The sequence below is a fragment of the Octopus bimaculoides genome, chromosome 2 (genome assembly GCF_001194135.2).
Source record: "Octopus bimaculoides isolate UCB-OBI-ISO-001 chromosome 2, ASM119413v2, whole genome shotgun sequence".
Taxonomy (NCBI): Eukaryota; Metazoa; Mollusca; class Cephalopoda; order Octopoda; family Octopodidae; genus Octopus; species Octopus bimaculoides.
In genome coordinates, this window is record NC_068982.1 from 175,838,356 (window position 1) to 175,846,726 (window position 8,371).

General features: G+C 36.8%; 1 protein-coding gene across 8 annotated transcripts in view; it reads right to left on the reverse strand.

Annotated features, from left to right (window-relative positions):
- Positions 1-8,371, reverse strand: part of LOC106882686 (vitamin D3 receptor) — a 761,413-nt gene that overhangs the window by 433,711 nt on the left and 319,331 nt on the right. The window contains exon 1 of one of the 8 annotated variants that reach the window (XM_052965747.1): positions 552-1,068. The exons of the other annotated variants lie outside the window; for them this stretch is intronic. The gene's annotated coding sequence lies outside the window, so the exon portion shown is untranslated. Of the gene's footprint in view, positions 1-551; positions 1,069-8,371 lie in introns of those variants that run through there. 8 annotated transcript variants of the gene reach the window in all.

Here is an 8,371-nt window from a genome sequence, read left to right on the forward strand (position 1 = left end):
ATATATATATATATATATATATACATAAACACACATATATATTCTCATACATACATATATACCAAACACTTTTTCACATACACACATATATATATGCTAATAGAGAGAGACACAGAAAGAGAGAATGAGAGAAGAGAGGAGGAGTAAAGAAGCCTATGTAGTAGTATTAACGTAATATAAAAGTGCAGGTTAGCACAGTTAACTATTCTACACGTTAAGATAAACCTCGATTCAGGAAAGGAAGTGTGTGTCAGAGAAAGAGAGAGAATAGAGAAAAGGAGAGAGAGAGGGCGCCTACTCGCAAAGCAGCATTTGTAATAGTTAACCTATTAAAAGTAAAACAGGAATGGGAAAATACTTCGATGAAAATGTCATAAATGTAAAAAAAACGAAAGCAAGAAACATTGACGAGAAATAATCGTGTAATCTAAACAATATGCACCACACGCACACACACACACACCGAGCTATTACGACGATATCTCCTTGTCACAGAAACAGACACACAAGCGCGCGTGCGTAGAGTTGAAAATATTAATAGACGTTATTACTTTTCTTTTTTCATTCAGCTGCTGCAGTTGTACCTTTGTTGCTGCTGCTAATACTAAGTGGTGCAATAGTAGGCTGACTATTACGTAGTATGCAATAACCTCGTTGCATAAATTGCACTAGTTTCGGTTTTCTTTCTGTCTTTTTCCTTTTGACATAACTGAAACACACCCACTCATACTTTCACATAGATATACATACACCCGGTTGTACTTTTAACTTAACAGCAACATGAAATGGTTAACATACTCGTACTTATATATATCTATAACATATGCATGTATCTCTCTCTCTCTCTCTCTCTCTCTCTCTCTCGCTCGCTCGCTTTCTGTCTGTCTCTCTCTTTCTCTGTACATACAACATACACCACTGGTTCACAACCAGGATCCAGGTGACCCTAGGGGGTCCATATTAACATGTTACAATTTATGTATAGTAAATTGCTTATACTTCTACAATAGACTTTAAACGGTGTTTTTATTCAATTCCTTATATTCAATTATAAATATACGATAGTACTTTTTACACATTTAATGGCTATGGGAGGCCACCCGAGTAAAACATGAATCAATGGGGTCTATAAGTAAAAATGGTTGAAACCACTGACAGACAAACAAACATTACGCATGTATCACACACACACACACACACATATATATACATATATATATATATATATATTTCTTTATTGCCCACAGGGGGCTAAACATAGAGGGGACAAACAAGGACAAAGGGATTAAGTCGATTACATCAACACCAGTGCATAACTGGTTCTTATTTAATCACCCTGAAAGGATGAAAGGTAAAATCGACCTCGGCGGAATATATATATATATATATATACATATATATTACACACAAAAATATATCGAAATAGATGTTCACATATTACATACACATGTGACATAATGCAGGAGGGCTGTGTGCGCGTGTGCATGCGTGTGTAAAATGAATATAAATGAGGAAGATAGAAGGGACGAATTTTAAAACAAAACGAAACTGCAAAAGCCTCAGTCCTAATTACAATGTGTATCTTTGAAAATGGAACAGATTTACATTAGATACCAAATAATGACGGCTCACCGTTTTACGGTGTTTCCCACCTCTTTGTATTTTTTGTAAGCACTTTTTTCTTTCGTCTATTGACTTACATAGTAAATATGTTTACTTCAGAGCAAAGTGGAAATTTATGAACACGTGTAGCTCGGTCGACATTTTAATTACATAAATTAGAAACATACATATTAAAAACGTACATACATAGGAAAAACCGTGACCTAATTCTAAACTATCCATTACATAATATGAGGCTTGTTTATGAAAGCGTAGACAGTTTAGGGTTAAGGTACTTGAGTTCACATCCCGACCAGTTTAAAATTTCCTTTCACCTTTCTTAGAGTCGTGAAACACAACTCAACTCAAATACTATATAAAAGAAAAGATTATTATTATTATTATTATTATTATTATCTCTATTATTACTACTGAAAGGCAAAAAATTCAACCGAGGTCAACTTTGCCTTTGATCGGAGTCGATAAAATATAGTAAGAGGGCTGGGGTGGATGTAATCGACTTCCCCCTCTCCTCAAAATTGTTCTCCAGGAGGCAAAATTAAAAGGAATTATAATTATTAGGAAGGCGGCAAGCTAGCAAAATCGTTAACGTGTCGGACAAAATGCTTAGAGGTATTTCTTCTGGGTTTTTTACGTTCTGGGCTCAAATCCCGTCGAAGTCAACTTTGCCTTTCATCCTTTCGTGGTCGATGAAAAAAAAGTAACAATCATGTACTTTCTACAGCCCTCAAAATTGCAAGTCTTGTACCAAAACTAGAAAGAATTATTATTAAGATTATGAAAGTAGCGTAGCAGACAAGATGCCTTGTTCTGTATTAGTTCATCCCTTTATGGACGAGGTCGTCATAACCTTTCATCTTCTGAGGTCGATAAATTTGTATACCTGTCAGGTGATGGAAGGATTAAGTCGACTACTCCGTTCCCCAAAATGTGACCTTGTGCCAAAGGTAAAAATTATTAGTATCAATACATTAACGTCGCTGGAGACTGAGTTTATGGAGTAGTCATGTGTGTGTCACGTCTGATAGATCAATAAATATATCTCTGAACAGGTTTCATTGAAAAATTTCTCGCCAGCAGCCAAAAGTCCCTGCATAACACCATGTACAAATATATTTATATAGTGTTAAATGTAGTACTATATTAGTAAAATGATTTAGAGGAAAGGAAATCATTTTAAACAGTAACAAACCTTCACGCTGATGTTTTTATGCATATATACTAGCATTCTCATATTTTTGGTCTTAGTATTTTTATTACCGCTAATTTCGGGACCAACAACAAAGACTGGGATAAAGATTGTCATTGACAACGGTTCATTTAGTGACCTAAATAACAGAAGGTTGTCAAATTTTTAATGATCGTTTTTGCTATTCACACATACACGTATGTAGAGAGAATACCTGTCGCGCGACGATGAGGATTCAGTTATTCGATAAACAGAATTACCTGCTCCTGGAAAATAGAAGAACATTCCACAGATTGGTGTAACCTAAGTGCAATTCTCGGAGAGAATCGGTGTAACAATGTAATAAGGAGGTAACTTTAAATTTCAGACAATCCACCTGAGCACTTTTTATTCAGTTTCTGTTAATATTTCACGTATTAGGTATGGGCTGACTCAAACCTATAGATCGAACCCGAGAACATGTTGCGAAACGAACTTCTTAACCACCCGGTCACACACACACACATACACACACACACAGGTGCGTGGCCAAGTGGTTAGAGTGTTGGCTCAATAAGGACGCGGGTTTAATTCCTAGATCGAGCAGCGCAGTGTATCCATGAGCAAGGAATATCATTTAATGTTCTAGTCTACTCAGCTGGAAGTAAGTAGTTGCCCGACTGCCTTCTCTCCTCTAGCTGTTTTATCTCTGATGCTCCGTTGGGTCGAGCGAGAAAAGGGGGAGTACCGACAAAGTGTGTTTGCTCGCGATGAAAAAGGCACCTAGGACAGTTAATAAAAGTGTAGGACAGCAGACCACATCTTACTAAGCTCTTTGAACTTATGACAATAAAATACAAGTCACTGGTGTGAATGGTCACGACTAACATCATCACCCTCAAATTTCAGGCTTTGTGTTTACATTACAGATATTTGGCTGTTATTTCTAGAAAATCGAACGATAACAGAGGGGATCCCTTGTTTGAGGGGAAGAGTTTTTGCTAGCTTTCTCATAATGTGTCGATGTTGTTGGCATTAATCAGCGTGTTGTGTTTGTTTGGGACGAAATGAAGGTAGGAAATGGTATTTTAGAGTTTTCTTAGCGGCAAACTTGCACTTTTGAACTATTTACCAAGGGGGATTGCGGAGTGTCAAAAGAGTAGGGATGAAACAGTGAGAGAAGTCGTGCAAATGATTGCAAAATTAGCATATTGGGATAGGTTTGTGTACGTTCATCAAAAAGGTTCTCCCCGTATTATACACTATGAATTTCATTAAATCTTTTACGGATGCAAGATCAGTTTATCTCGGACAACTGGGTTTTACAGGAGAAATGGTTTTCATTACGGGATCTGAGTGGTGGGAGATACCCAGCTTGTTATCACGAAGAAACAAAACTCGTTCTTACTATAATAGTTCTGATGAGCATGCTCAGAACCACGAGCCAGCTGAACGACTGGGTGTGACCCATAAAATGTATTTGTTCCAGATACACCAATCGTATGGAGAAGGAGAATGGCAGTCTGGGTAGGTTTATAGTTTCACCCCTGTAGAAGCCACTTCTACGCGCTCGTTCGACTTGCTACCTACGGTATTCTAGGTATAGTAGTGCTAATACGCAAGAAGACGAGATGGTCAAGGTTGGAATGTCGATCGAATAATCAAAATTGTTGTTACGGTTAAGAGACCGAGAGATAACATCACATAAGTTTGTCTAGTCTAGTGTGCATAGTGTACAGAAGAATTAAGCTTTTTTCTATCTACCAGATGCATCTTGTATCGCTTTTTTCTCTTCATTTTTTTCTTTAGGGGACGAGAACGTTTACAAATACACAAGGAGAGTGTAGTAGATATAGTATAGAGTACTACTACATCGAAAGAAGAAAAGGAGAACACAATAATATATGGAATAACAATTTTATTGTGGGTATTGGAAGGTTTAATACTTCACTAACCGTTTCTTCAGCTCGGCGAGAATCCGTGGACAGTGTGTGTATTACATATTATACACACATAAAGCACATCTATATGCATGTATACATACATATACAAACAAAAGCATATGCACATAGACATAATTAGCTACATATGTATGAATTTATGTATCTACATGTCTATATAAATATAAGTATGCATATATTTGTACATACTACATATGAGTCTTATACACACACGCACTGATACATTAACTACAATGAAGAAAGCAACCTTGACATACAAGACTTGCATTTATTTATGTTCGTTTTTTAGTCTCACGTGTGTTATTGATGTGGCTCTTACAACGACTGTAACTGGTCTTACATCAAGAACAACTCGTACAGCACCAACCATAACAATATCTATTTTAGGTACAAGGCCGTAAATCTGGAGGTTGAAGGGAGGTGGGCAGTCGATTAAATTAAGCGCAAGCACTTACTTACCCAGGTTCAGGGAACCGAAAGGCAAAGTTGACACTGATGAGAAGTGAACTCAGAACGTTCAGTGATGTAACTCAATACTGCAAGGCATTTTATCTAGCACTCTACTGATTCTGTCGTCTACTGCCCTTGAACGTTTCTGATTTAGGTACAAGGCCAGCAGTTTCGTGGGGTTGAGGAAGTAGTCGATGCAGTCGACTCAGTACTTGTTTTATCAATCCCGGGGAATGAAAGACGAAGTTGACATCGGTGGTATTTTAAACTCAGAATGAAAACAGCCTGATGAAATATAGCTCAAAACATTTTGTCCGACACTAACAATTCAACCAAGTCTGCCATCGATGACGGATGAAAGGGGTATTATAGATAAAAGTATAATTTCTTTACTTGCCACAAGAGCGGCGAATGAGGGGGTATTACAAGGACAAAGTGGATAACACGAGTTAGTTTCGATTCCTAGTCGGAGTAATCTCGCTTCACCTATGCCTCTAAACACTTTTATAAAAGCATCGACATCACAACATCCTAGAAGAAACCCATTATCACATTAATGTGTTGTTATTAGCAGTAGGAAAATAGGGTGGCGGAAGGATAGTGATATTAAAAGCTTTACAATTATTCATTTAGTCCCCACTGAGTTCTGAGTTCAAATTATACAGCGAGCGACAACGTCTTTCGCCCTTACAGGGGTTTGATAAAAATAATTGTGGTATAGTGTTATTGAATGGGCACAAAGCTTCAAATATGAAGTTTTGGGTCTATGCAGGAAAATCAGTTGATGCAACAAGGTGGTAGTACAGTGCCGAACTATTTTGTTATACTGTTATGATATCGAACGCGAAGTGAGAGTGAGGATCGGTAAAAATAGAATACTTGGAATATTGTCTATTCAAATGTTAATCTGAGGCAACGAGGTTCTCAGTGGCTGTTGGAATTGCTAGAAAGAGCAGCCATATCTCCTACAAAACACACACAGTTTCAGAATTTTAGAAAGGGCATATTGACTGACATTTATATTTTATCTACCTAGGCAAAATTGCACACCCTTATGATTTAAAAAGCCGTAACTAAAAACCGCAAAAAATAAATATACTATGCCTGAACATAAAATTGATGGTCATGGTTAGAACGCTTTTGGCCCAAAGGTCACTTTAATCACGGTTTAAGACTATACAAGAAAATATATATTTTTTTTGAATTGTAAGTAAAAATATAAAATGAGTTGGAAACAAAATTCCAATATTGTAATGCTTGTAATCGTTTTGGCCTCGTGGCAAAATACAGATGTTGGCATTGTTGTTGCACTGCTGTCGTCCACTATGGTTCGTTTCTGTTGTTTCATCGCTCGCGTGGGATGTGTTTATATGTGAGTATGCTTGAGTGTGTAAAAAGAGGGGGAAAAAAGGATGAATATCGCAGTGTAACATCAAGGTATAGAAGGGAGAAGGGGCAACTGAAGAAAGGAAGGGGCGAAAAAATGATGCTAGAATTGTAGGAGAAGGAGGTGAAGTGAAGCGTGGGCTGAAGGGGTTCGGTCGGCGGGACGCACGTGAGCCGTTTTGTTATATTTATTTGCAAAGCTAAGAATTTGGGTTGCAGTGGTATGACGTGGATGGGTGGAGAAGAGGTGCAGATTAAAGGAGTTGAGGTTCGAAATTTGTTTCAAAAAGAAAAAGAAAAAAAAAGTTCAGAAACACTTATTCAATTAATAGTGGATTGCTGCGTCAACAAATAAGACTGGGGTTTGCATTCGCTTGCTGGTTACATTCCTGACAATAACGTCTATTATTAATTCTCTCATTCAGCAACTAGTCCTTCCTTCCACCAATAGTTAAGATTCACAGGAAAATAAAAGTAAAAGTTAAGATAAACAATGTATAGGTACCCTATCTATATGTGGTCGAACGATTGTCATGTTTAAGAACATACTTAGAATTGCCTCACACAAGTCTTTAAAATAGTAACAAATTTATGAAGTAGAACTAGATTTGCATGTACACAAAAGTAAAAAAAAACGTCAGGTCATTGCTATGAACACACACCCTTTTTCATCTCCATCACTGCAGACCAAAGGTTCAACAACTGCTACACCATAAATTAATCAGTCGATCGAACTTGTAATCAACCGATCAATTAATCACTCAATCAATAACAACAAGCACACACACATACAAATATACATATAAGGATGTGTATATACATACATACACACACACACACATATCTATCTATCTATCTATCTATCTATCTATCTATCTATCTATCTATCTATCTATATATATATATATATATATATATATATATCATCATCATCATCGTTTAACGTCCGCTTTCCATGCTAGCATGGGTTGGACGATTTGACTGAGGACTGGTGAAACCGGATGGCAACACCAGGCTCCAGTCTGATTTGGCAGAGTTTCTACAGCTGGATGCCCTTCCTAACGCCAACCACTCAGAGAGTGTAGTGGGTGCTTTTACGTGTCACCCGCACGAAAACGGCCACGCTCGAAATGGTGTCTTTTATGTGCCACCCGCACAAGCCAGTCCAGGGGCACTGGCAACGATCTCGCTCGAAAATCCTACAGGGGCCAGTCAGGCGATATATATATATATATATATATATATATATATGCGTGTATATAAATACATATTGCAAATACGTAAAATATAGGGTAGCGAGCCCCTCTAGAAACTTCACCACCAGTGGCCCAGCATGTATAAAAAGTCAATAGACAACATATTCTCAATATAAAATAGTGTACATTTAAACATAAGAGAAACTGCCTTCAACAGGCAGTTTTACACGCTAGAAGAAGTAGTTAAAACGACCAAAACCACATCTAAGAGCAATTTGACTACTTCTAGCGTGTAAAACTGCCTGTTGAAGGCAGTTTCTCTTGTGTTTAAATGTACACTATTTTATATATTGCAAATAGGTATATATATGGATATGAATGTATATATACATAACAATAAACATATACATATATATGCACACACATACATAAAGACATGTAAATATATCAATATACACAAATATATACATGTAGACGTAAAAAGTATATAGCCATGTATACACATGCATATAGCTATATATATATATATATATATATATAAAGATATATTTATATATATATATATATATATATATATAAAGATATAT